General features: G+C 43.3%; 1 protein-coding gene and 1 long non-coding RNA gene across 3 annotated transcripts in view; one reads left to right on the top strand and one right to left on the bottom strand.

Annotated features, from left to right (window-relative positions):
- LOC100660398 (A-kinase anchor protein 8-like) overlaps positions 1-14,048 on the top strand; it is an 81,945-nt gene extending 67,897 nt beyond the window's left edge. For both annotated transcript variants that reach the window (XM_064280871.1, XM_023552287.2), the window contains one exon: positions 6,365-14,048. The gene's annotated coding sequence lies outside the window, so the exon portion shown is untranslated. The remainder of the gene's footprint in view (positions 1-6,364) is intronic.
- On the bottom strand, positions 1,522-18,713 carry LOC135230675 (uncharacterized). Its single transcript, XR_010321242.1, has 2 exons — positions 18,658-18,713; positions 1,522-2,025 (listed from the first exon to the last, which is right to left on the bottom strand). It is a non-coding gene; the product is annotated as an uncharacterized LOC135230675 (long non-coding RNA).
- Between the last annotated feature and the right edge of the window lie 6 nt (positions 18,714-18,719).

Here is an 18,719-nt window from a genome sequence, read left to right as displayed (position 1 = left end):
TTGTTGAATTCTATTGGCTAGAATTTTGTTGAGGATTTTTTTGCATCTAAGTTCATGAGCGATATAGGTCTGTAATTTTTTTGTGGTGTCTTTACCTCGTTTTGGTATCAGGGATATGCTGGCTTCACAGAATGAGTTTGGGAGTATTCTGTCGTTTTCTATGTTCTGAAATACCTTTAGCAGTAGTGGTGTTAACTCTTCTCTGAAAGCTTGGTAGAACTCTGCGGTGAAGCCGTCCGGGCCAGGGCTTCCTTTTGTTGGGAGTTTTGTGATTACTTTTTCAGTCCCTTCTGTTATGGGTTTATTTAGTTGTTCTTACTGTTTGTGTTAGTTTAGGTAGGTAGAGTGTTTCTAGGAATTCATCCACTTCTCCTAGGTTTTCAAATTTGTTAGAGTATAATTTTTCATAGTAATTGGATATGATTCTTTTAATTTCAGTTTGGTCTTTTGTAATATTGTCCATCTCATTTCATATTCGAGTTATTCGCTTCCTCTCCTGTTTTTTTGTTTTCATCAGTTTGACCAATGGTTTATCAATTTTGTTAATTTTTTCAAAGAACCAGCTTTTGGTCTTGTTAACTCTTTCAATTGTTTTTGTTTTATTTAGTTCTGCCCTAATTTTTATTATTTCCTTTCTTCTAGTGCCTAAGGGATTCTTTTGTTGTTCTATTTGTTCAAGTTGTAGGGATAATTCTTTGATTTTGGCCCTTTCTTCTTATTTTTTTTATTAACTTTTATTGAGCTTAAAAACCTAACTTGTATTGTTCTATATCGCCTTGTATCACTCTCCATATGGCAGTTCTATGCCACCTGTATTTAGTCCCTCTTTTTGATTATTGTGATCTTTTACATATTGACTTCAGTGATTCCCTGTTATGAGCATTTTTTTTTAATTAATCTTAATTTGTTTTTGTGATTTCCCTATTTGAGTTGATAGCAGGATGTTCTGTTTTGTGACCTTGTGTTGTGCTGGTATCTGATATTATTGGTTTTCTGACCAAACAATTTCCTTTAGTATTTCTTGTAGCTTTGGTTTGGTTTTTGCAAATTCTCTAAACTTGTATTTATCTGTAAATATCTTAATTTCGCCTTCATATTTCAGAGAGAGTTTTTCTGGATATATGATCCTTGGCTGGCAGTTTTTCTGCTTCAGTGCTCTGTATATGTCGTCCCATTCCCTTCTTGCCTGCATGGTTTCTGCTGAGTAGTCTGAACTTATTGATTCTCCCTTGAAGGAGACCTTTCTTTTCTCCCTGGCTGCTTTTAAAATTTTCTGTTTATCTTTGGTTTTGGCAAGTTTGATGATAATATGTCTTGGTGTTTTTCTTTTTGGATCAATCTTAAATGGGGTTCGATGAGCATCTTGGATAGATATCCTTTCGTCTTTCATGATGTCAGGGAAGTTTTCTGTCAGGAGATCTTCAACTATTTTCTCTGTGTTTTCTGTCCTCCCTCCCTGTTCTGGGACTCCAATCACACGCAAGTTATCCTTCTTGATAGAGTCCCACATGATTCTTAGGGTTTCTTTTTTTTTTTTTAATTCTTTTATCTGATTTTTTTCCAGCTATGTTGGTGTTAATTCCCTGGTCCTCCAGATTTCCCAGTCTGCATTCTAATTGCTCGAGTCTGCTCCTCTGACTTCCTATTGCATTGTCTAATTCTGTAATTTTATTGTTAATCTTTTGGATTTCTACATGCTGTCTCTCTATGGATTCTTGGAACTTATTAATTTTTCCACTATGTTCTTCAATAATCTTTTTGAGTTCTTCAACTGTTTTATCAGTGTGTTCCTTGGCTTTTTCTGCAGTTTGCCTTATTTCGTTTCTGATGTCTTAAAGCATTCTGTAAATTAGTTTTTTATATTCTGTATCTGATAATTCCAGGATTGTATCTTCATTTGGGAAAGATTTTGATTCTTTTGTCTGGGGGGTTGTAGAAGCTGTCATGGTCTGCTTCTTTATGTGGTTTGATATCGACTGCTGTCTCCGAGCCATCACTGGGAAACTTGTTTTTCCAGAAAATCCGCTGAAAAAAAAAAAATGCAGTCAGATCCCTATCAGAACTGCCTTTGGATTATAACCGCCACCTTGTTCCCTGTAAGGATGAAAGTCCGAGATTTGGATCATATATCCTTGGCTGTAGCTGGTTCTGTGTTTTTAGTCCAATCAGGGATGGATTTTTGCTCCCTGGGTTTTTTGTGGTTCCTTCTCTCAGGCCGGAAGAATGGGTTGGGAAGAGACCAAAAGAAAAAAAAAGGAGGGGGGAAACAAAGCCACCACGGAACCGGAGCCATTCTCCCTCTGGCTCAGGAAATTCCAATGTTAATGAAGCTGCCTGGGGAGGGTGGGGGAGGGATCAGAGAGATAGGAGAGTAGCACCTCAGAATATAGCCAGAGTTGCTTGTCTTGCTTGGAATGACTATTTTATGAGATTCCCGAGGGGCGTGTTGCCTATGTGTGCTGGCTGTGTGGAGATTGCCCCCGAGGGTCTGGCCCGCTGAAGCCGTGGTCAGATCCTCCGCTGCCAGTCCAAAGCCCAGCGTCAAGGTTCCCCTGCTGGGACGTTGCACTCCCGGCTCCAAAATCAGTTGCTGCCTCCCGGGGACTTCTCGTCCCGCCAGCCGCGTCACCGTGCCGCCTCTACAGACCGGCTGGGCCCCCTCCCGGGGTTAGTTCAGGGGAATAGAGCTGCGCCCCGTGCTTGCCCCGTGAGAGTACCCAATCAAATGCCCGGCGCCAAGGTTCCCTGGCTGGGACGCTGCACTCCCGGCTCCAAAATCAGTCACTGCCTCCCGGGGACTTCTCCCACCAGCCGCGTTGCCACGCCGCCCATGCGGACCGGCTGGGCCCCCTCCTGGGTTCAGTTCAGGGGGGTAGGGCTGCGCCCCTTGTTTGCGCCGTCGGAAGATTTATGAGTTCAGCTCCCCTGGGCCAAAAAGCCTGGCGCCAAGGTTACCTGACTGGGACGCTGGCTCCAGGCTCCGGAAACAGTCGCTGCTTCCCCGTATTTGTTCGTTTTCCGTCTCTGAATCTGTGTTTGTTGTTCAGGGTTCATAGATTGTTATGTATGTGATCAATTCACTTGTTTTTCCGAGTCTTTGTTGCAAGAGGGATCCAAGGTAGCATCTACCTAGTCAGCCATCTTGGCCCCGCCCCTTTCTTCTTTTTGTATGTGTACATTTATTGAATAAATTGACCTCTGAGCACTGCTTTCACTGTGTCCCAAAGGTTCTGCTACGAAGTTTTTTTATTCTCATTGGATTCTATGAATTTCTTTACTCCATCCTTCATGTCTTCTATAACCCAGTCTTTTTTGAGCAGGATATTGTTGTTTCCAAGTGCTTGATTTCTTTTCCCTGCTTTTTCTGTTACTGATTTCTACTTTTATGACCTTACGGTCAGAGAAGATGCTTTCTATTATTTTGATGTTTTGGATTCTGCTAAGGCTTGCTTTATAGTCTAATATGTGGTCTATTCTAGGCAATGTTCCATGTGCATTGGAAAAGAAAGTATACTTGGCTGCTGTTGGGTGGGGTGTTCTGCATATGTCTGTAAGGTCAAGTTGGTTGATTGTGGCATTTAGGTCTTCCATGTCTTTATTGAGCTGCTTTCCAGATGTCCTGTCCTTCACTGGAAGTGGTGTGTTTAAGTCTCCTACTATTATTGTGGAGCTGTCTATCTCATTTTTCAATACTGTTACAGCTTGTTTTATGTACCTTGCAGCCCTGCCATTGGGTGCAGAGATATTTAACATGGTTATAGCCTCCCGATATATTGTCCCTTTAATCATTATATAGTGTCCTTCCTTATCCTTTGTGGTGGATTTAACTTTAAAGTCTATTTTGTCAGAAATTAATATTGCTTCTTTTTTGATTGATATATTTTTTTTCCATCCTTGTAGTTTGTGTCTCTAAGGTGTCTTTTGTAGGCAGCATATAGGCAGATTGTGTTTTTTAATCCATTCTGTGACTCTCTCTGTTTCTTTATCGGTGCATTTAGTCCATTTACATTCAGTGTAATTATGGATAGGTAAGAGTTTAGTGCTGTCATTTTGATGTTTTTTTTTGTGTGTGTGTTGTTGACAGTTTCTTTTTCCCACTTAATTTTTTGTGCTGAGTAGCTTATCTTTTTATATTGTCTTTTCCTCTTATTCGTTGTTGTGGATTGTTTCTACTATATTTTTTTTTGTATTTTACTTGTATGTGTATGGTAGTTAGTCTCCCTTGTGGTTACTTTAATATTTACTCCTATTTTTCTAAGTTTAAACCTAACTTTTATTTCTTTATATCGCCTCGTCTTCCTCTCCATATGAAAGAACTATGACTACCTTTCTTAGTCCCTCTTTATTATTTTAATGTTGTCTTCTTTTATGTAATGACATTGCTATATCCCTCTTTTGAGCGTTTTTTAATCTTGATTTATTTTTGCGGTTTCCCTAAGTTAACATCTGATTGCTCTGTCCAGTGTTCTAGTCTTGGGTTGATACCGGATATTATTGATTTTCTAACCTGAGAACTTCCTTTAGTATTTCTTACAGTTTTGGTTTGGTTTTCACAAATTCCCTAAACTTTTGTTTATCTGGAAATGTCCTAATTTCACCTTCATATTTGAGAGACAGTTTTGCTGGATATACGATTCCTGGTTGGCAATTTTTTTCCTCCAATGTTTTATATAAGTCATCCTATTGTTTTCTTGCCTGCATGGTTTCTGCCGAGCTTCTTATTGACTTTCCTTTGTAGGTGACTTTTAGTTTATCTCTAGCTGCTCTTAAAATTCTCTCGGTATCTTTGGTTTTGGCTAGTTTGATTATAATATGTCTTGGTGACTTTCTTTTAAAATCTATCTCATTTGGAGTTCAATGAGCATCTCGGATATCTTCTCACCTTTCATGATATTGGGGAAGTTTTCTGCCAACAAATCTTCAACAATTCTCTCTATATTTTCTGTTATCCCTCCCTGTTCTGGTACTCCAATCACTTGTACGTTATTTCTCTTGATACAGTCCTACGTGGTTCTTAAAGTTTTTTCACTTATTAACTCTTTTATCTGATTTTTCTTCATATATATTGGTGCCAAGTGCTTTGTCTTCAATCTCACCAATTCTGCCTTCCACTTGCTCAATTCTGCTCCTCTCTCTATTGAGTTGTCTAATTCTGTAATTTTATTATTAATCTTCTGAATTTCTGATTGCTGTCTCTGTATGGATTCTTGCAGCTCATTAAATTTTTCCTTGTTCTTGAATAACCTTTTTAATTTCTTCAACTGTTTTATCTGTATGTTCCTGGACTTGTTCTGCATATTGCCTGATCTCCTTTCTGATGTCTTGAAGAGATCTGTATATAAATCTTTTGTATTCTGCATCCAGTAAGTCCAGGAAGGTACCTTCATCCAGAAGATCCTTTGATTCTGTGTTGAGAGCTTGTTGAACCGATCATGGTGTTTCTTCACGTGGTTTGATGCTGACTGTTGTTTCCGAGCCATCTATAAGTTATTAGTTTATTTTATGTTTGCTTACTGTATCCTAGTTTCTTGCTCTGTTTTATTTTGATTTGCTGAAATGACTAGAACTGTCATCAGGTATATGAGCTTATGAGTATTCACTTTTCTTGGGTGGATTCAGCTCAGGTGTGTAGGCAGCTGGTCATCAAGTGTGTGATACAGTCTCTGTTGTTCAGTCTTAGAGGTGCAGGGATGTTTGGTGTAAGTACTGGTATCTGATTGTAGCAGGGGGTTACGCTCTTAACAAGGCAGGAGCCTGAGAACTGTCCTCCAAATCTCTCTGAAGAAAGCACGTCCCTGTTCCCTAGTGCGTACAGGTGGGTGGGCTTTGCAGACGTACCATGGGCACCAAATGCTTTTGGTTGTAAGGGCTGGAACGTACATCTTTGGACCCCTGTCGTGGGTGCCTGGGTGACCTGAATGAAGCCACCAGTCCTTAGGCCCCTGATGTGGGTAGATGAGTACTCTGCTTAATAGGCAAGGCAGTGTCAAATATCAAACACTCACTTCTCCACCGCACAGTTTAATCAGTTGCAGTCTGCCAGCAAGGGCCTATTCTGAAATACGCCCACACAGGTCCATGCAGGGGGAAAAGGTATTCAAAGTCTACGGACCGTTTATGCCTGGACAGGAGCCACTTCTGTCCTGAGCTCCCCCGGTTAGTGGAGCTGGCAAATTATCTTTTCCTCCTGATGTGAATTTATTCCTTCTCCAAAGGTGGGAGCATGGCTCAGCGGGTTCAAATGGGCCTATCTCAGACCCAGGGAAATTAACAGCCACTGAAGCCGGCTTGGGGGCGAGAGGCATGGTAAAAGGTATGGAAGTACTTAGCTTTTGCTGAGAGCGCTGTTCTTCTCTGGTTCCAGAGGTGTGAGTAGGTTGTGCTGCTGGCTGCTTCTCCCTGAGGAAACTGTAGCTGAATGCTACTACTGGCCTGTTGCAGCCACTCCTGGGAATGATGCCTGAGGGATCCCGGCGATTCAGGTCTGGTAACTCCTCTCCGCTTCAGAACTGTCTCTTCCTCCCCCTGCTGCTCAGATCGTTTTTTAACTTTGCCTTTGATGTTTAGGGCTCCTAGCTTCTCATAAATATAATCATTTCACTTGATTTTTCGGGTCCTTACTGTAAGACAGATTGCGGGAAGCATCTGGCTATTCTGCCATTTTGCCCCTGCCACTCGTTTTTTTTTTTAATTAGGAGAATGGAGTCTTTGGGTAATGCAGTCAGAGAACGTGTTTGGCTGCTAATTGAAAGGTTAGAGGTTTGAGTCCACTCGGGTGTCTTAGAAGAAAGACTGGTGATCTACTTCTGAAAATTCAGTCATTGAAAACTCTGTGGAATGCCAGTATATGGATAAATCTTGAAAACACCATATTGAGCAAAATTAGTCAGCTGCAAAAGAACAAACACTGGATGATCTCACTAATATGAAATAAGCTAATGTATTTGCTTTGTTTATAGAAACCAAAGATAAGTGATTACCAGGGATGGGAAGGAGGCGAGTGAGGTTTTGCTTAAGGGGCACTGAGTTAATGTTAATAGTGGCGAAACGATTTGTAAAAGGATAGGGAGGATGGTTGCACAACTTGAACAACGTCACTGAATTGTACACATCAAAATTGTTGAGATGACATATATACTGTCATGTATACTTTCACAATAGGATTCAAAAAACATATTACACAGAAAAAGAAAAGAAAACCCTATGGAGCACAATTCTACTCTGGCACACATGGGGTTGCCACGAGTTCAAACTGAGTTGTCAGCAACATTTTTTATTTTTAATAGGAGAATGATTAAATAAATTATGATATACACATACCAAATGTCATGGCTTGAATTGTGTCCCCCCAAAATATTTGTCAACTTGGTTAGGCCATGATTCCCAGTATTGTGTGGTTTTCCTCCATTTTGTGATTTTCCTGTGTTATAATCTCTGCCTGTGGTTAAGGAGGATTAAGGTGGGATGTAACACCCTTGCTCCTGTCACATCCGTGATCCAGTGTAAAGGGAGTTTCCCTGGGGTGTGGCTTGCACCACCTTCTTTCTTAAAAGACATAAAAGGAAAGGGAAGCAAGCAGAGAGTTGGGGACCTGGTACCACTGAGAAAGAAGTACTGGGAGCAGAGCATGTCCTTTCAACCCCTGGTTCCTGCGAGAAGCAACTAGTCCAGGGGAAGACCGATGACAAAGACCTTCCTCCAGAGCTGACAGAGACAGAAGGTCTTTCCCTGGGGCTGATGTTCTGAATTTGGACTTCTAGCCTCCTAGGCTGTGAGAAAATAAATTTCTCTTTGTTAAAGCCATCCACTTCTGGTATTTCTGTTAGAGCAACACTAAATGACTAAGACAGAATTTGGTACTAAGAGAGTGGGCTGTTGCTCTAACAGATACCCAAAATGTAGAAGCAGTTTTGGAACTATGAAAGGACTGGTAGCAGCAGAGAAGCGGCAGCAGCAGAACCCGGAGATCAGCACCAGACAGCACTGGAGCTGAACCACAGAGCAAGAGAGCTGAGTGCCTGCGCACAGGAGGCTTCCTGGCGAAGTAGGGTGCCTCTGGGCACTTATCGGTGGAGGTAGGCTTGCTGACCCGCCGAGGGAGAGAGCTGAGCGCCTCACAGCCCAAGTTTACTGGCAGAGTGGGATGCCTCCAGGCACTTATTGGTAGAGCTACAGAGCTTTGGAACACTTGCCCCAGCAGGGCAGATGCGGGCATGAGGCCTGAGGGATGAGAGGCCAAGGAACCAGGAATCAGAAGCTGAAGAGAGAAGGAACACAGGAAGCCGAGCTGCCTCAGGCTCAAAAGGTATGGCTAGGACCTCTGGGGTTTCAAAGGGTAGAGCCATTGCCTCTGATGTTTCTATGGGTGGAGTTGCTACTCAGATGGACTAGGAGAATGGTGTGTCTAAAGCCGAGGGAGCAGAACTGCCGTCCCAGTGGGCATGGAAGGCGGAGATGAAGCCCAGAACTAAGGGGCCTCCACTCAGAATCTGGAGAGTGTAGCCAATACCTAGAGTCTAGAGGGCAGGGGTACTGTGTGAATTGTCTCAGAGAACATAGGATTATTTTCAAAGCCTTGAAGGCTAATGAAATGTGCTATTCTTACTTCTGTGGTGCCTGTTATGCCTTCCTTCCCTCCAATTTCTCCTGTTTGTAATGGAAATATGTACCTTGAGGCTGTTACACCATTGTATGTTGAAAGCAGATAACTTGTATTCTAGATTTCCCAGATGAAGGGGAGTTTTTGGATTTTGGACTTAGAGTTGATTTAAGACATTTGCTATGATATGATGAGGTGAATGTGTCTTACATGTAACAAGGACATGAATTTTTGGGGTCAAAGTGTGGAATGTCATAGATTAAATTGAGTTCCCCCCCAGAATATGTATCAACTTGGTTAGGCCATGATTGCCAATATTGTGTGGTTGTCCTCCATTCTGTGAGTTACTATGTGTTATAAATCATAATCTCTGCCTGTGGTTAAAGAGGATTAGGGTGGGATGTAACATCCTTGCTCAGGTCACATCCCTGACCCAACGCCACAGGAGTTTCCCTGGGGTATGGCCTAGACCACCTTTTATCTTACAAGAGATAAAAGGAAAGGGAAGCAAGCAGAGAGTGGGGACTTCATACCACCAAGAAAGAAGCACCAGGAGTACAGCACATCCTTTGGACCTGGGGTTCTTGCACGGAGAAACTCCTAGTCCTGGGGAAGACTGATGACAAGGACCTTCCTCCAGAGCTGACAGAGAGAGAAGGCTTTCCCCAGGAGCTGCTGCCCTGAATTTGGAATTCTAGCTTACTGGACTTTGAGAGAATAAATTGCTCTTCGTTAAAGCCATCCACTTGTAGTATTTCCGTTATAGCAGCACTAGATGACTAAGACACCAGGTAACACACTGTATACGTTATGGAATTCTATGGTGAAGAAGGCAGCTCCCCAAGTGTTCACATTAACGACCTCCAAGATCGGTAGCATATGATAAGGAACCAATGGTGATGAAGGAAGAAGCCCAAGCTGCATTGAAGGCACTGTCGAGAAACAAGGCTCCAGGAATTGATGGAATATCAATTGAGATATTTGAACAAATGGATGGAACGCTGGAAGTGCTCACTTGTCTATGCCAAGAAATCTGGAAGACAGCTACCTGGCCAACCGACTGGAAGAGATTCATATTTATGCCTATCCCCAAGAAAGGTGATCCAACCGAATGTAAAAATTACCAAACAACATCATCAATATCACATGCAAGCAAAATTTTGCTGAAGATCATTCAAAAGTGGCTGCAGCAGTATATCAACAGGGAACTGCCAGAAATTCAGGCGGATTCAGAAGAGGATGTGGAATGAGAGATATCATTGCTGATGTCAGATGGATCCTGGCTGAAAGCAGAGAATACCAGAAGGATGTTTACCTGTGTTTTACTGTCTATGCAAAGGCATTCAACTGTGTTGATCATAACAAATTATGGATACCACTGCACAGAATGGGAATTCCAAAACACTTAATTGTGCTCATGAGGAACCTGTACATAGATCAAGAGGCAGTTGTTCAGACAGAGCAAGGGGGTACTGCATGGTTCAAAGTCAGGAAAGGTGTGGATCAGGATTATATTCTTTCACAATTCCTATTCAATCTGTATGCTGAGCAAATAATCTGAGAAGCTGGACTATATGAAAAAGAAAGTGGCATCAGGATTGGAGGAAGACTCATCAAAAACCTGCATTATGTCCACCTGGAGCGAAGGAGAATGAAGAACACCAAGGACACAAGGTAATTATGAGCCCAAGAGACAGAAAGGGCCACATAAACCTGAGATTACATCGGCCTGAGACCAGAACTAGATGGTGCCTGGCTACAACCAATGACTGCCCTGACAGGGAACACAACAGAGAATCCCTGAGGGAGCAGGAGAACAGTGGGATGCAGACCTCAAATTCTTGTAAAAAGACCAGACTTAACAGTCCTACTGAGACTAGAAAGACCCTGGTATTCATGGCCCCCAGACCTTCTGTAAGCCGAGGACAGGAACCATTCCCAAAGCTAACTCTTCAGACAGGGATTGGACTGGATGATGGGACAGAAAAAGATGCTGGTGAAGAATGAGCTTCTTGGATCAAGTAGACACTTGAGACTGTGTTAGCATCTCCTATCTGGAGGGGATATGAGAGGGCAGAGGGGGTTAGAAGCTGGCGGAATGGACACGAAAAGAGAAAGTGGAGTGAGGGAGCGTGCTGTCTCATTGGGGGGAGAGCAATTAGGAGTGTATGGCAAATTTCTGTATAAGAGACTGACCTGATTTGTAAACTTTCACTTAAAACACAACAAAAATTAAAAAACAAAAACAAAAACAAAAACTTGCGTTATGTAGATGACAGGACCTTGCTTGCTGAAAGTGAAGAGGACTTGAAGCACTTACTGATGAAGATCAAAGACCATAGCTTTCAGTCTGGATTATACCTCAACATAAAACAAAAATCCTCACAACTGGACCAATAAGCAAAATCATGATAAACGGAGAAAACATTGAAGTTGTCAAGGATTTCATTTTAGTTGGATCCACAATCAACACCCACGGAAGCAGAAGCCAAGAAATCAAAAGATGCATTGGGTTGGGCAAATCTGCTGCAAAAGACCTCTTTAAAGCGTTGAAAAGCAAAGATGTCACCCTGAAGACTAAGGTATGCCTGACCCAAGCCATGGTATTTTCAATCGCATTATATGCATGGGAAAGCTGGACAATGAATAAGGAAGAATGAAGAATTGATGCCTTTGAATTATGGTGGTGGTGAAGAATATTGAATATACCATGGACTGCCAAAAGAACGAACAAATCTGTCTTGGAAGAAGTACAACCAGAATGCTCCTTAGAAGCAAGGATGGTGAGACTGCATCTTACATAGTTTGGACATGTTGTCGGGAGGGATCAGTCCCTGGAAAAGGACATTATGCTTGGTAAAGTACAAGATCAGGGGAAAAGAGGACGACCCTCAATGGGATGGACTGACACAGTGGCTGCAACAATGGGCTCAAGCATAACAACGATTGTGAGCATGGCACAGGATTGGGCAGTGTTTCATCTGCGGTACATAGGGTCACTATGAGTCAGAACCAACTCGACGGCACCTAACAACAGTAAGATGTATGAAATGAAAAACATGCTACTAAATAATAGGCACAGAATGATCCCTCTTGTTGTAACAACACATATTCTATACGTAGATACATATTGAAACATTAGAAGCCCTGGTGGCGAAAAGGTTAAACACTTGACCACTAACAGGTTTGAACCATCCAGCAGCTCCACGGGAGAAAGACCTGGTAACCTGCTTCCGTGAAGATCACAGCCAATAAAACCCTATGGGGCAGTTCAACTCCATCATACGGTATTACTATGAGCTGGGTTCAACTTGACGGCACCTAACAGCAAGAACGTTGAATCAGAGAATAAATAAAAGTCTAGACCGGCACTGTCTAACAGAAATAAAATTAATGTGAACCACATATGTAATTTTTTATTTTTTTGAAAAAAAATTTTTTATTGTGCTTTAGGTGAAAGCTTACAGTTCTAATTAATTTTTCATCCAAAAATTTATACACATATTGTTCCGTGACATTGGCTGCAAGTACATATGTAATTTTCTAGTAACCACGTTAAGAAAGAGAAATGGGTGAAAGTAAATATAACAATATCGTTAACCCTGTAGATTCAAAATACTACCATTTCAATATTTGATCAACACAAAAATTGATGACATAGAATTGTGTAAGACTGTTATAAGAATCCTATAGAAAAATCCTGATCAAAAGTGGAAACTACCCAACAGAATTTCAAATTCTCATGGAATCCAGAGCTTCTGGAGCCATGGAGGCTGGATGAACTAAAACTACTGCCCTAAAGATAATCTTTAAGCTTTAAACCAAATATATCCCTTGTAGTCTTCTTAAAACTGAACAATAGTTTAGCTTAACTAGTAAAGTCGGCTCCGAGCACTACGCTCTTTTAAAATCCATCTGTATGGGATCAAGTTGACAACAGCAACTAAAAAGATTATACAGCTGGCAGAATGTAATCAATGTCACTGAATTCTACATGTACATACTTGAATTGGTATATGCTTTTGCGGTATATATTCTCAACAACAACAAAATAAGATACATTGTTTAAAACATCGATGAGATAGTTTACTTTTTTTCTTTTTCCATACTGAGTCTCTGAAATCTGGTGTGTGTTTTACACTCGGGAGTCCTTAAGTGGTGCAAACAGTTGAAGCGCTAGGCTACTAACCAACAGGCTGGAGGTTTGACTTCACTCAGAGGCGCCTTGGAAGAAAGGCGTTGCCATCTATTTTTGAAAAATCAGCCACTGAAAACCCTATGGTGCACAGTTCTAGTCTGACACATACGGGGTTGCCATGAGTTAAAGTGGACTTGACAGCAGTTAACATGGTATTTTATACTTACATGTCTCAATCGGGACCAGTAACATTTCAAGTGCTCAACCACATGTGGTCAGTGGCTGCTATATAAGACGGCACAGGTTGAACTATCACGCTGATGTGATATCACAGTGTTCACATCAAAACAATAACAGTGATTATTCTAGAAGGGGAGGGGAAAAGGCAGACTTTCTCCTCTATAATTCTTTCTACTGTTCAGTCAACATGGTTCCATGTCTTACCTTATTAAAAATGAACAATACGTATTTGAAACCAGGCCGCCAGTAAAGAACCAGTTGTCATGGAGTTGATTCTGACTCATGGCGACATCCCATGTGTGTCACAGTAGAACTGTGCTTCATAGGGTTTTCAACAGCTGATTCTTTGGAAGTTGGTCACCAGGTCTTTCTTCCAAGGCTACGTCTGGGTGGACTCAAACCTCCAGCTGAAAGGCTGGAGGAAGGCTGAAGCTTAACCATTTGTACTACCCAGGGACTCCTTTAAAGCCACTCATGACAATTATATTACATAGTTCATGTTTCATTTCTTAATTTTTTATTAAGCTCTTCTGTGGTTTGGTATTGCACATACAGTAATGTCAAGAAATAGTAGAGTTTATTCAAAATGTGAACCATTAAGTAACAGACTATTTTTACTAAACCGATTCAACCATATAAACATTTTGAGTTTGAGTTCTCTGGGAGAAGTTAGGCTAGGCACTGTAGAAGACAGAAAGAATAAAATGTTCTGTTCCAAGGGTTTTGGAGACAGCTTTTGGAACTACCTTTAGAGCTTGCAGAGTCCCTTAAGGCTGGATATGACTTCTGGCAGTAGCCAAAAGTCATTCAACTGGGTCCCTTAAATCTAGCTAGATATTACAGTTTTTGTCTAAAATGAAGTCTGACTCTAGAGCAAAATGACAGATTTTATTGTGTGACTTGCAAACTGGCAGCACCAAATTACTTCCAAAAACACTTATTGCCAACAAGGATAAACGAAATGGATAATTTAACAAGACAAGACAGTTATGGGGAAGAGCTGCTTAAAGTGGACGCATTCTGGTTTCCTTAAAAAAAAAAAAAAAGTTATTATTCCACATTCAATTGCCCTTTGTACCTTCCTATTCTTTCTTTTCATTTCTGATCATCTTCCACAGATTGCCAAGCATTCAAAATTAGGAGCGAGGAGATTTCACAGGTTTCAATATTCCGTAGTAAGACAGGAAGTAAATAATCCCTGAGCATGATGAAATACAGAGCTAAAGGGAAGCTTATTAATTAACCAGTTACAATTACCTCCTTTAATTCTTGCAACCAATAACCTGTTATCTCATGCTTTGTTACAGTAAAGGATAAAATTTGAGTTTGCCCAGGAGCCATAATTTATGATTGCCTTTGGTGAAGAGGAGCCCTGCTGGCACAATGGTTAAGTGCTCAGCTGCTAACCAAAAGGTTGGCAGTTCGAACCCACCAGCCGCTCCCCAAGAGAAAGACATGGCAGTTGGCTTCTGTAAAGATGACAGCCTTGGAAACTCTATGGGGCAGTTTTACTCTGTCCTATAAGGTTGCTATGAGTCAGAATTGACTCCATGGCAATGGATTTGGTTTTGGTGAAGAGGAAACAGGATAGTCAGGAAACTCTGGTATCTTCTTTCTCCCCAATGGCTGAGTTTTTAAATTAGGTCATCAAGGTGTCTCTGGGTGTACTCGAACCTCCAACCTTCCAATTAGCAACAAAGTAAGTTTACTGTTTGCACTACCCACGGACTTCAGGGTATTCTATTGCATCCATATATTCTGAAATATGGGGTTGTCAGGAAAATGTTTTACTACCTAGAATTTTTAGAAAAACTGAGTTGGCTATTTTTAAAAGATGAGACTTGGCTCAGTCACCTAGTGCTGCTGTAACAGAAATACCACAAGTGGATGGCTTTAACAGAGAGAAATTTATTTTCTCACAGTCTAGTAGGCTAGAAGCCCAAATTCAGGACATCAGCTTCAGGGGAAGGCTTTCCCTTTCTATCAGCTCTGGAGGAAGGTCCTTGTCATCAATCTTCCCCTGGACTAGGAGCTTCTCAGGTGCAGGAACCCCAGGTCCACAGGACATGCTCTGCTCCTGGTGCTTCTTTCTTGGTGGTATGAGGTCCCTTCTCTCTGCTTGCTTTCCTTTCCTTTTATCTCTTGTAAGATAAAAGATGGTTCAGGCCACACCCCAGGGAAACTCCCTTTACACTGCATCAGGGATGTGACCTTAGAAAGGGTGTTACAATCTCACCCTAATCCTCTTTAACATAAAATCACAATCACAAAATGGGGACAATCACTCAATACTGGGAATCATGGCCTAACCAGGCTGACAGATATTTTGGGGGGGACACAATTCAATCCATGACATTCCACCCTTTGGCCTCCAAAAATTCATGGCCTTGCTACACGTAAGACACATTCACCCTGTCATATCATAGCAAACGTCTTAAATCAACTCCAAATCCAAAATCCAAAAATTTCTCTTCATCTATGAAATCTAAAATATAAGTTATCTGATTCCAAAGTACAATGGTGGAAAGGCACATGGTAGGCATTTCCATTACCAATACGAGAAACTGGAGGGAAAGAAGGCATAACAGGCACCAAACAAGTCAGCAGAACACATTACATTAGCCCTCAAGGCTTGAAAACAATCCTATGTTCTCTGAAACCATTTACAAAATAGCCCTGCCCTCCAGACTTTAGGTATTGGCCACATTCTCTGGTTTCTGAGTGGAGGTCCCTCTGGGCTTCAGCTCTGCCTTCCAGGCCCACTGGAACGGCAACTCTGTTCCCTCAGCTCTAGGCACACCATTCTAGTCCACCTGAGTGGAGTCTCCGCCCTTAGAAACCCCAGAGGCCATGGCTCTACCCTTTGAAACCCCAGGGTCATGGCCATACCTTTTGAGACTAAGGCAGCTTGGCTTCCTGCGTTCCTTGGCCTCTAGGCCCTTGGGCCTCACATCCACATCTGCACTGCTGGGATGTATTCCAAAGCTCAGTAGCTCCACTGGTAAGTGCATGGAGGCACCCCACTCCACCAGGGAGCCTCCTGTGCACAGGCACTCAGCTCTCTTGCTCCATGGATCAGTTCCAGTGCCGTCTGGAGCTGGTCTCCTGCTGCTGCAGGTCCTCTGCTGCTGTTTCTCACCATCTGTGCCATCTCCAGTGTTAACAGTTCTCACTTCCTTCTATGTCTTCTATCCATTCAGTTTCAAAACCACTTCCACATTTTAGGTATCTGTTAGAGCAGCACCCCACTTTCTTGGTACCAAATTGTCTTAGTTATCTAGTGCTGCATTAACAGAAATACTACAAGTGGAGGGCCTTTACAAATATAAATTGACTTCCTTACAGTCGAGTAGGCTACAAGTCCAAATTGAGGGTATCAGCTCCAGGGGAAGGGTTTCTCTCTGTCAGCTCTGGAGGAAGGTCCTTGTCATCAGTCTTCCGCTGGACTAGGAGGTTCTCCACGCAGTAACTCCTGGTCCAAAGGATGCGCTCTGCTCCAAGTGCTCCTTTCTTGGTTTTATGAAGTCCCCATTCTCTGCCCGTGTCCCTTTCTTTTAGCTCTTGTAAGATAAAAGGTGATGCAGGCCACACTCCAGGGAAATTCCCTTTATGTTGGATCAGGATGTGACCTTAGTAAGGCTTTTACAATCCCACCCTGTCATGGATTGAATTATGTCCCCTCAAAAATGTGCCTATCAACTTGGTTAGACCATGCTTTCCAGTATTGAGTAGTTGTCCTCCATTTTGTGATTGTAATTTTATGTTAAAAGGGTTAAGGTGGAACTGTAACACCACCCTCACTCAGATCACCTCCCAGATCCAAGGTAAAGGGAGTTTCCCTGGGGTGTGGCCTGCACCACCTCTTATCTCTCAAGAAATAAAAAGAAAGAGAAGCAGGCAGAGAGTTGGGAGCCTCATACCACCAAGAAAGCAGCACCAGGAACAGGGCATGTCCTTTGGACCCAGGGTTCCTGGGCCTGAGAAGCTCCTCAACCAGGAGAAGATTGAGGATAAGGACCTTCCCCCAGAGCTGACAGAGAGAGAAAGCCTTTCCCTGGAGCCATCATCCTGAATTTGGACTTTTAACCTACTAGACTGTGAGAAAATAAATTTCTCTTTGTAAAAGCCATCCACTTGTGGTATTTCTGTTATGGCAGCACTAGATGACTAAGACACACCCTAATCCTCTTTAACATAAAATTTAATCACAAAATGGAGGACAACCACACAATACTGGGAATCATGGCCTAACCAAGTTGACACACATTTTTCAGGGACACAATTCAATCCACAAGACTAAACATGTTCAGAGAGTGAAGATAAGGGCAAAAAACCCACTGGTGTCTAGTCAATTCCAAATCATAGTGACCCTATAGGGCAGAGTAGAACTGTCCCACGGGGTTTCCAAGGCTGTAAATCTTTATGGGAGCCGACTGCCACATCTTTCACACAAAGAGCGGCTGGTGGGTTCGAACTACCAACCTTCCAGTTAGCAGCTGAGCACTTTAACCACTGCGCTACCAGGGCTCCTTAAGAACAAAAGGGAGAGGAAAACTTTTACAGAATTATCGTTTTAAGCTGCAAACAACCTAAGCTTAATCTCTTCTCCACTGGAACACAAAAATACCTAATATTTAAAATCTGTTGCACCCAGGTGAGATGCTTTGGGAGCCCCAGAAGAGGCTGGGTGGTTTTCCTAGTCATACATTTAATGAGGGCACACAAGAAAGACTAACTTGTGGATTGGGTCTTGAGAATGAGAAGACACGGTAGCAGGGGAAATTGTAGAGACCAGGACCTTCCTGTCTTCAGATCCTGGAGGCCAGCCTAGAAAGATGTCACCTGAGCCCTGCTGATCTCTGACCCTCTAGTTACCTTCTCCCTGCTCCCCCGACCCCCATCTCAGCCCTTTGGCCCTAAGGTCCAGCACCACCCCACTCAAACCTCCTTTCAGCACCACTCAGCCCTCCCACCAAGGGGGATGGCCATCCTCAGACTGAGGCTCTCCTCAGCCTCTTCCATCAGTTTTAGGGTGTCCTCCCTCACCATCCCCCTTCTCTTTGAGGTCTATCACCAGACCCTTCCTAAATTTTTGGATGTTCCCTTCAGCCTTCGGATCTTTTTGTCGAGTCCCCACCCTCGGTCTGTGAAGTCCCCTTGCAGCCCTTCCACTGGTCTGCTGGGTCCCCACTCCTCCCACCCTTTCTCTAAGGGGTCAGGTCTGTGGGGGCCTCCCTCGGTCTGAGATTCCCCTCCTCGGTAAAAGGCCCCCGCAGACCAGTCCCGCGTGCCCGCCTCGGTGTCCCCCTCGAAGTGAGGGGTTTCCTCCATCGGTCTTCGGATTCCCCTCCTCGGTCAGCGGGGTCTCCCCTCGGTCTCCCTTTTGCCTTGCGGCGTTCTGCCTCAGTTTCCCCCTTCGGTCTTCGGAGTCCCCTCGCGGCTCCCCTCTCGCCCGATCCCGCGCGCCCGCCTCAGTTCCCCCACTCGGCCTCCTAGGTCTTCCGGGTCGTCTCGCGACTCCCCTCAGACTGGGCTTCCCCTCCCCCCATCCCTGGTGCCCGCCTCAGTTCCTCCCTCGGCCTCCTCCTCGGTATGCGGTTCCCCTCTCTCGGTCTGAGAGACCCTCCTCCTCGGTCTCCTGTGTCCCCCGGCCGACGCTGCGCTGCGCACCCCGACTCACCTCCGCCGCCGCAGCGGGTTCTCTCTGGCCGAGCTCCTTCCCCGGCGAGCGGGGCGGGGCGG

This window comes from Loxodonta africana, chromosome 3 (genome assembly GCF_030014295.1).
Source record: "Loxodonta africana isolate mLoxAfr1 chromosome 3, mLoxAfr1.hap2, whole genome shotgun sequence".
NCBI classification, from domain to species: domain Eukaryota; kingdom Metazoa; phylum Chordata; class Mammalia; order Proboscidea; family Elephantidae; genus Loxodonta; species Loxodonta africana.
The sequence above is the reverse complement of the archived record's forward strand: the minus strand, read 5'-3'. Positions and strand labels throughout refer to the sequence as shown.